General features: G+C 40.4%; 1 pseudogene; it reads right to left on the bottom strand.

Annotated features, from left to right (window-relative positions):
- The window catches only part of LOC140936651 (uncharacterized), a 43,649-nt pseudogene that overhangs the window by 26,983 nt on the left and 5,607 nt on the right, over positions 1-11,059 (bottom strand).

Below are 11,059 nucleotides of genomic sequence, written 5' to 3'. Positions count from 1 at the left end.
CGGTGTCACCAATGATAATAGATTCTATAGATGTTTTTTCAAGTTGTTGACGAGGTGCCAATAATTAGAGAGTCAGTTTTCGCGTCATTGATCATTAAACGATTTCCAATAAACCAAGAGCGAACATCAGCGATTCACTTTTCAATCACAAAGAGAGCGTTAATTTCCGAATGGATAGAACAAGGTCGAAAGAAGAGGTAAATCTGGGTGTCATCAGCATAACCATGGACGGAAGGGAGGTGCTGAGAAATAATGTTAAAGAGGCGGGAGACGTAGAGAGTAAATAAAATAGGCCCCATACAACTGCCCTGGGAGACTCCACAGTTTAGATTGAAGTCGTCAGAAGTCTTATCACCGATAAGTATACGTTATTTGCGACCAGACAGAAATGAGTCATACCAATTTAAAGCAGAGTAGAGAAACACACATTACCTTGCAAATGCTACTCCTTTACTCACACGGTAGGCACCTCTCAATACTCTGGTCGTGATTACTTTACCATATCCCTTTAGCAAGGATTCTAATTCCTTATAAGAACAAAAACAGTAACAATTCATTATTTTTTCTAGAATGGTTAACACTTTCTGATAGAAAGGATTGGCCATTTTGGAAACCTTTACGCTAAGGTGCTGCAGATCCGATAAACTGCTACATTCATAATAAATGTTTTGCGATGTCAGTGTGGTTGCTTCCCTCCCCACCACGCTCATAAACAGAGAGACACAAGTAATCCACCAATATCTAGAAGAAGTCATCAACTTAGACAAGATCGCCAATCACTTTTTTCGTTTGAAGGTTCACTGAACTGAAGAGTTCCCGATCAATCTAGAAAGCTATCGATGAACTTTCCAAATTTTCTTTTGTGTAGATAAGGGATAATTTCGTTTGTAGTAAGGTCCCAACTGACGAATCTTCATTTTCTTTTTCTTTTTACTAAGTTCCGCAAAATTAGACAGAAGGATGTCACGCACAGGAGGACGAGGCTGTAATCTACATCCAAAATGACGGCTTGTCATGCTGAATTTTGACAATCTTTGGAGAAGAACAGGGTTCAGGTCACACGAACTTTAAGGTTCATAAAACGATCAGTAATTAAACATCATCATTGGAGTGGGAAAAAATAATGTTTGTTGCGTAATCCACAGAGACCGTGTCCATTAAAGATTACAACTACACACAGAATAAAGTAAGATTCAGACTTACTGCTTCATAGAAATGCTTTGGAAGGCGACAAAAATATAAATTTGTGGGGTCTTTCTCTGGTTGCTAAGGAGAAAACAAATGTATGCTGTAAGGTAACAACGTATTGTACTAAATCATTCTTGTTCGAGCGATAGCTGCTATTGCATTTACATGTGCGTGCTAATCAGGGGTCTACACAGCCTTTACCGCAGGCAGCAATAATAATCGGTATTTAAGGGTTACAGACATGCTTGGGCTTTCAAAGACAGAAAAGATAATACAACTGTTAGTTCTGAATTCAATGATGAAAGAGCCCAAAAGAGTCAGTATGATGAAGAGAATCCATTAGAAAGATTAGGCATTGCGTTTACATGAAAAGGCGAACGGTAAACAATAAAAGCAATGAATACCATCAAAAATTATGGTGATCTTTGTAATTCGCCTTTCGCCATTTCTATTTTCAAATCCCCCTAAATACACACTGTTCGCCCCCTCCCCCCGAAAATCTTGCATTAGCTGTTATTTTCAAATAATACCTGGGAGAACTGCAAAACCCCAAGAACATATGAAAACAACAACTTTTGGTGGCGGAGGGGGGACTAGGGCAAATATAGTGTATTATGCTCCCTATTAAGTTTGGGCCAAGGGAAACATACACAAGCAAGTGAAAAGATTTTAAATATTCAAGGAGGATGACACATTGCTTATATACAGAGGCCTAACACCTTTGCCATTTGGGCTTGAATTCCTTTACTTTTCAAGGCCTTCACTGCCCTTTGGGCCTCAGCTGCAGTCTCAAAATTCACAAACCCATAGCCTGTTAGAAATAAGAAACCATTATTAACCTTGGATACAACGACTGATATCTATCTTAACAATGTGAAACATTACAGCTGGGTTCAAAGATTTCATGGTTTTCACAAAGTCAGATATCAATCTTTTCTATTTCTCTCTCTTTTTCTTTCATCCCCGTTTATTGGTCGACTTAATACGGTGTTTGGGTAGTTTTCTACTCTATAAGTATTTGGTTGAATACCACGCATTTGGTCATAAGAAAACCGACCTTGTCCTCCCACATAAAAAGGCTATAAAAGTAGTCAGTGACAATTTGTACTGACGTCACAAGTGGTGGAAACGCAGTGGATCCTTACGAGCGAGCTAACGTGTGAAAGTGTGGATGATCACAATCAAATACTTACAACTCTAATTAAATGGACCGGCATTAGATGTGAGCCTTGTTAATGGAGGTCGGCCTCCCATTTGTAAAGCCAAAATGGATTAAACGGGGGCAGCTTTTATTGCATTGTAAACCTACATGTAAGAGTCCAAGACGTTAAAAAAGGAAAAGCATTGAATTACCTTTAAATTCATTCGTTTCTTTATCTACAACAGCCTTTGTGGAAACAATACTTCCATATCTGTGGAGGAAAGAGTGTCCAAAAAAAGGATTATTTTGCTGCTCCTCTATTCCACATTATCCAAACCTCCCCTTTGTGAGGAATGGGACGACTAGGATTACTTGGATGACGGAATTACTGGGATCAACAGGATAACTAAGACAACTTGGCTGACAAAAATGACTGGAATAACTGGAATGACAAGGATGACAGGGATGGATGGGATGATGATGATAATTGAGAAGACTAGTTTTAACTGGGATGACTAGGAAGATTTAAATGACTAGGATGACTAGGATAACAAGGCTGACTAAGATGACAGGAATGATAAGATAATTGAGATGAGTAGGAAGACTGGGATAATTGAAATACCTCTTATGATTAGGATAAGAGTAGAGTAATGATGACGTAACTAAAACTAAATTTAAATCACTACTGAATTTGGTGGGATAATCAGAAGTAAAATGAAAACTGCACCAGGGTGCTTAGATGACTCCAAACGAATCCTTCAAAAATTAGCTTAAAACGTACCTTTTCCGATCCAGGTCAATTTTAGAAGATTTACAGACAGTCATCAGAGCGAAATGTTGCTTAAATCCCACCACCAATTTGCTCTAACCAGCCAAATTTTTGGAAATGGACAGTTTAAATCGCGTTCTTTCTAAACATCTCAGTCAATCACATTTTTGTGAAATTTAAATGTTTGTGACGTCACAATACTAAAATAATCTAATAACTAGGATGACTCGGATGCCAAAGTTGAATGGAATGATAAGGATGACAAGGAAACCTAGAATGACATAGGATTGGGTCATCCCAGTCACCCTTGGCATCCTAGTCATCACAGTCATCCTGACTAGGACGACACGGCATGAATGAAATGACTGGGGATACATGGGATAACTAGAGACGAGTAGCATGAAAAGGGATGACTGATATGACAAGAGATACCTCGGATGAGTAGGGATGACTATGGTCGCATTGTTGGATGACTAGGCATGCCTGGAAGGACTCGGATGACCAGGAATGACTGGGATTACTAGAGATGAATAGTGATGATTGGGATGACCAGTATAACCAGGGATGACAAGGGATGATTAGGCATGACTAGGATACCTAGGGATGACCAATGATGATAGAAATGAGTTGGCTGACTGGGATGACTAAAGATGACAAAGGATGACTGGGATAACTAGGGATGACCAATGATGATCAAAATGAGTAGAGATGACTGGAATGACAAACGATGACGAGGGACTACCGGGGATGACCATGGAAGACTTAAAGGATGACAAGGGATGACCAGGAATGACAAGGGCCGACGGAGATGACTAGAAATGTTAGAGATGACTGGGATGGCTAGGGATGACCAGGGATGACTGAGAATGACCGGGATGACTAGGGATGACTAGGGATGAACGGAATGACTAAGATGACTAAGTATGACCTGGGATGACTGGGATGATGAGGGATAACCGTGATAACTAGGAATGACTTGGATGACTGGCGATGACTAGGGATCACCGGGATAACTAGGAAAGACCAGGGACGCCTGGGATAACTAGGGCTGACCAGGATGACTAGGAATAACCAGAAATGACTAAGATCGACTAGGGATCACTAAGATGACTTTGGATGACTAAGGTCGACCTGGGATGACTAGGATGACTGGGATGACTGGGATGACTGGGATGACTGGGATGACTAGGAATGACTTGGAAGACTCAGGAAAAACAGGAATGGCTGGGATGTCTAGGGATGACCAGGAATGACTGGGATGACAAGAGATGACTAGGGATGATTGGGATGACTAGTGCCACTAGAGATGACTGGGCATTACCAGATGACTAGGGATGACCAAACATGACTAACATCGACAAGGGATCACTAACATGACTTTGAATGACTAAGATCGACCTGGGATGACTAGGCATTACCGGGATGACGACGGATGACTAGACATGACTAAGATCGACGAGGGATCACTAAGATGACTTTGAATGACTAAGATCGACCTGAGATGACTAGGGATTACCGGGATGACTAAGGATGTTTGGGGAAAACCAAGGATGACTGAGATGACTGGGAATGAGCGGGATGACTGGGATCCACTAGGGATGACTGGAATCCACTGGGGATGACTGAGATGACTTTGGATAACTAGGGATCACTAAGGATGGCCAGGGATGACTAGGGATGACCTGGGGATGACTAGGAATGACTTGGATGACTAAGAATGACTGGGCCCACTGGGATAACTAGGGATGACTGGGATGATAAGGGATGACTGGGATGACAGGGATGACTAGGGATGAGCGGGATGACAAGGGGTGACTGGGATGACGAGGGATGAATGAGAATGAAAATGTTCACTGACCCACTACATAAATTGTGTAAGTAAACATCAGTTGTCCCTGGTGGAAGCCGTCTAAGGAACAAATTAGTTTTGCTAAGTTTTTCTTCTGACTTCTTCTTCCTTTTTTCAATCTCTGTTCTCGCCCGTCTTTCCTTGTAATGTTCCAGCATACCATGGCTGGCATCCATGAGCACTTCAAACGGCACAGACGACTTACTGTCGTTGAGGGTTTGAATTCTTGTGCAAATCCATGGCAGTAAATCCAGTTGCAGGTCACATCGCCTTCCTCTACACATGTATTAGAAATGCATGTCAAAATGTGTCAAAATGTGCGTAAAGAAATGATCCTTAAAGTGCTGAACGCAGTTCAAGAATCACCATATTTTTTAAAAGGGCGCAATAACAGAATGAGCGCCGCGAACGAATAAGCATTGCACCGTCTAGCAAACATGCGGTGCTAGATGATTTTCTTTTTTCAGTTGATATTTTAAACAATAATCATTTAGACCTGAAAAATAGCTTTTAACCAACCTTTTGGCAGACTGCTATCTTGAGCAAATTAATGATTTACATATCAAGCTAGCATCACGTGAGAACTTGGTTACAGTGTTTGGGATTACACACATTCTCAAGCCATAAACAATTCCCAGCAATTACTGAATCTGGTGTTACAGAAACTATTGTTGGTTCGCTTTTGTTTTGGGATGTGGGTATTTGTGTCATTCTCAGTCTTTTGTATTACGTAATTTGGTGATTGCAACTGTCCGCAACACCAAAAAACTACGATACAAAACTATTTCTGTGGGTGACCAGATCTAGAGAAGACGCAATCCTTACGTTCAGGTTGCTTTCAAGCATACGCCAGCATTAAGTTTGATTGGACTTCGACTAAGAATGAATGGAATGCATAAAACCATGATCACGCGCTTAGATCTTTTAACACTCGTAATCTGAGCACGATCGTTTTGACCTTCAATCAGCCGAAAACACCTTGCATTTATCTTGCCCGCACTTCCTAACCTTTGCTTATTACAAGTTTTACAGACTGCAAAGAGACGAGATCCAATCGTAAATCATAGTCTTTTGAGGACAAATGAGCTGCCACTTTGTGTCATGGGCAAGGCAAAACTCCAGTATTCACTTAAAAGTGAACCAAAAACAAGCATAGTTTTGTGGAATTTCTCTGAGAATTTCTGCACAAAAACTGTAGAATTCCTCCTAGTAACCTTGCGCTGACTTGTAAACGCCAATTCGACCTGGAAGTTGGGGACACTTAGAGGGAACTATGAATAATGGTAATTTGCCGTGCATACATGTACCTGCAAAAAGATATGATGCTCTTCATATCTTCTTCTGCTTTACCATGGCTGGCCTTTTGTAACAATGACATTAGAATGTTTTGCACATTGGCTTTTACTTGCGTCTCTGGCTCAAGCCTCTGTAAATGATAAATGTGAAAAACTATTTTAACATTTAAGTACAACATGATATTTGTTACACTCGAAGAATTTTTTTATACAAAGGAAGGAAAATGAGGTCGGAGGCATAGGCAGCTTTACAAGGGTAACAAAAGAAATTTTATTTGACTCTGCTCGACTTGAGCACATCCACTTCATCCACCAAGCTGCAGAAATTAAAGAAAAAAGCAAAAATTCCACGACAGCAATGACGGCTACAATGCCACTTGAAAAGTCACTTTGAATTCTTCAAAACTTCAGCACGATAACGCCATCTCAGTCATCCCTTAAACCCCAATCCTTTTGTTTCTTTCACAATCCCACTGGCTCACCCTGAGAACTTTCTCGCAAAGATCCAGTAGGTCGCCTTGTTTGAGGATGGTAGTTACATCTCCCTTGCATTGAACAAGGCATTCAAGACTTTCAACTCCAGTATTGACCACAAGATCTGTTAGCCACCTAGGACTAAATGCAAGGGAAATCAGTAAACGATAAGATAACCAACAACTTTTAATGTTAAAGTATTAGAAAATTTTATAAAGTAATTGATCGACGAGATTCCCGCCAAAAGGACCTTTCCATTTTTGTCATCTGCAAACAGGAGGGAGGCGGGGATTGTCCTATCCGAAAATGGCACCATGTTCACTTAAATTGTACTTTGGAATTTCAGTGTAGCTACAGTGTATAGTAGCCACACCATTTACAATTAATCAAAACAGGTACCTGACAGAATCAGCCTGACACATGTGATCTTTATTACTGAACCCCTGTAACCACAGACTGTGCGCAACAATCTGAACAACACAGAGCTTCAAAGCCTTCTCCACTTCAGAGTTCATTACATGTATCTTCCTTGGAATTTCCAGCTCGGAACTCTCTCCTTTTGTCATGGTGCCTCGAACATGCTGTGCCTTATACTGCGTAACTCTTATAGAGTTACCCTGTTTGTCGCTAAGCGCCCGTCCCAGGCAATATGCCACGCGGCATTTTCCAGATAACATTTCAACGTCCTGCAAGCGTGACAGTACTTTACTCGACGTTGTTTCAACTGAAACATTGTCCATCGACTGGGCACCAAGCATTCCGTTGGGTTGAAGAACGTAACGCATTGCTTCATCCAAAAGCTCTGAAGAGTCAGCGAGAGAGCGAAGAACAACCTCTGCTAACTTCGCCCAAAGTCTGCAATTTGCATACTCAAAAAGCATCCATGTGGGAGAGCTATCTTTAACTGTGAACTTGTTGACGTGAGACAAGACATTAAGCGCTGCTTTGAGACCTACACGTTGTTGTTCTGATAGAGTCTTGCTAAGCGCTGCAGGGGCACTTTTAAACAGATGGTGGAATATCACCCGTGATAGCGATGACTGAGGTGCTGGACTGGACGTGGCAACTCCCTGAGAGACGTGTTGTCCAAGACGTGTGAGGAAAGACAGGTCAGTATCTGCTGGACTACAGCAGATCAGATGGTAGGTTAGCCAGCACTCATAATGGTACTCTTCCACCTACATTGAAAATAAAACAAACAGAAAATACCTACTAGAAATAAGCCGCTTATTGTCCAATGTTACGTTTTAATTCCTTTACTCAAAGTTTTTTGGATATCTCATTTCATCCCACCCGACAAACGAAATGGCCAGTAAACGAATCAGAATGCAGAAAAAAGCTCCAAGGCTGAACAAACGGTCAATAATTCAAGTAATTGATGAAGGTACAAGTTAAACATGCCAGATACAAATTTTAACTTCAACTGAGGTAATTTTCCCAGACTCATGCAGAACAGTTTTTCCATAGCGTCTACCTCATAACCACTTGACTAAATGCAAAGTACTTTAATTTCTACGTTGCTGGTTAAATTGTAGTCTACGCAATAGGTAAACTGCTAATGGGTAACAGTGAACCAAAAACAATGGCGTCCACGGCTATGTGAAGACGATATAGCCGAATGTCTGGCTAAAACTGAACGGAAGAAATGCAAGAACATGCAAAACATATTGCTCGATGGATTTCATCTACTTTTTGAGGAGTATCTGCAAGAAAACACATCAGTTTATATCCTGAAACCGTGCAGAGACATAGGATAAGAAAAAGGACATTTATGAGGAGGTAAGCTTGTTAAGGGCTTAGAAATGTTTGAATGCAGAATAAAATAAGTATTGAATTTGGATTTTGCATGATTTTAAGAATTATGCAGATCTTGGAAGCTGTTATCCACCTTAGCCCATAACATTCTCCCTTAGTCTGCATAATTCTTCACATTATACTCAGCCTCATCCGATAACTGTTATATTTCTGACTTGGAGCATTTCTTATTTTACTTGTGGTATGCTAACTAAACGAAATTGACTATCACACTCCCTTACACTTATACCTCATGGTGAAGAGATGATGCAGGCAACCTCTGCAGAAACAACCCCACTACTCCAAGCTGAAACTTCAGAGACATTGCTGACTTTGGACAGTCAAATGCACTGTCGCGTGAAGAACAACTATCAAGGTTTAGCTTGGTTCTCATTTTTGCAATGGATGCATCAACTAACTCAGGCTTTTGTGACAACAACTCAAAAAGGAATGCAAATGTACTAATCGCCAAAAGTGTATCCTCTGGCCAAATGGAGCTGGTGCATGGCTTGTCGCTGGAAACACCTATTTCTGCGGGACAATCAGATTCTTTGTTGCTGTCTGCCTTTGTGCCACTTTGGTACAGTGTAGTCCCTAGTGAGCATCTGGCAGACACAGGCATTGATGAGGCATCACACAGTCCAAAGAGAACCTTCTTGTAGAATGAAACAAGAGCATATGATATTGCCACAGTGAGGCACATGGCACGCCGGTGATGGCCAGAAGCATTTATAGCCTCGATCATGGAACATACTGAGTGAATATCAATGCTGCAACGAGAGCTGAATGCAATGCAGTGAGGGCTGTAAAATGAAAGTATGATGTTTGAATCATCCTTTGTACTTGTCACAGCACGGACATCATTGCTGCACCGCTTTCGCGCCATCAACTCTGACACATAAGTACTCTTTGATTGGCATGTCAACTGGATAGCCATACAGCTACTTACAACAGGGAGGTTAGTCCATTGTCCTTTAAGTACCTGCTGAAAGTCAGGTAAATTCCAGTCGACTGAGGATAATTTCATGGCCACTTCCAGGCCACGCCATGGGTGCAGCAGACCAGTCACAAAAGCTACAGAAACTAAAAACAAAGCCACACACAGGATTTGTAAATAAACATGTTAGGTAGTCTGTGTATCACTGGAAGTTCCTACTATTTGAGATCACTAGTTTCCTCCCAATAGGTCAACAAAGGTACGCGAGCTTATATTCAAGATCCTTACTATAATTACTTTGAAGGCTATGTGATCCATAATATGGCATCAAAATACCTCTCAGATATGATAACAAAAAGAAATAAAGACAAACAATAAGTTTCTCTTGTCACCATTATCTCAAGACAAGACTTGGCAACAGAGCCTTTGTGGTTGCTGCTTTGAAGCTATGGAATGATTTACCCTATGAAATTAGAATTACCAGCGATTTTATTTCATTAACAAAACTTGATTGAAAACAGTACTTTTTAACTAAGCTTGTAAATGTTCCATATTTATAGTTATTTCATTTTATATTTTATTTTATTTTTTATTAGGATTGCATGATTAGTTTAAATGCTGGTTTTTATCCTACTACATAGTTAATTGTACTTTAACATTGTATTTACTAGTATTACAGTGCGACAACTGTAACCAGGGCCACTTATATAGACAAAGTTGACCAATCTGGTTAACGATACATAATTCCAAGAAAAATGGTTGTGAATGTTGGCCAATCAGCGGTTCATAAAAATCAATAAGTTACTCCGAGTCAAAGCCCTAGATTTAATATTTACAGCAAATGTTTTTCAGGAAAGCAAAATGTTTCAACAACATACAACATCCAGGAAACCTATTTCTACCAGCAATTTCTTCGCTCTTATTGAGTTCAGACTTATTAATAGTACCTCTTTCATTCAAAGTCCTCAGCTGATCAACAACTTCTTCATTCCCTTTTACTGAAATTCCTGGACTAAGGACAGCTAATCTCCAAAGCCGAGAGAGTTCATCACTGACTGTTGTACAGCTTAAATAAGAAGAATGATAAATTAATAATTGTCATTGATGTTTATATAATTATTGTTTTTACATCGTAATTAATGAATTCTTTGTTGTAAAGATTTTTTTAGCAAATGCCTTGAAAAGATGAATGATTTTGGTTCCCTGCACTTACTCTGAAAGTCTTGGAGTAAAGCCTCCTGCTTGGGATCCGCAAAGTCTTTAATTTAATTTAGGTTTCTGGTTTCTTGGCTTTGGTGTATGGTATCTACTTCTAGGAGAGTTCACTTTGCACAGCACAGTTAATCGTTGAATCAGTTGCTCAGTGCACACTGTCAGAGCTGACACAGCACTCATGAAATCATCCTGAAGCATATCAGCTATGGTTTCCAGGACTTGACGAATGCTTTGCTGCCGAGAGGATGTCTTTGAGTAACCATAGCGACTATCATCCAGCTGTACATCCATTTCATCTAAAAACAAGAAATAAAACCACGGCCATTCACTTAACTATAACTTATAAGGTGCTGGAAAGGTTGCGGGGTTAGTGAAGGGGGACACAGCATGGAGGGCT

This window comes from Porites lutea, chromosome 5 (genome assembly GCF_958299795.1).
Source record: "Porites lutea chromosome 5, jaPorLute2.1, whole genome shotgun sequence".
Taxonomy (NCBI): Eukaryota; Metazoa; Cnidaria; class Anthozoa; order Scleractinia; family Poritidae; genus Porites; species Porites lutea.
The sequence above is the reverse complement of the archived record's forward strand: the minus strand, read 5'-3'. Positions and strand labels throughout refer to the sequence as shown.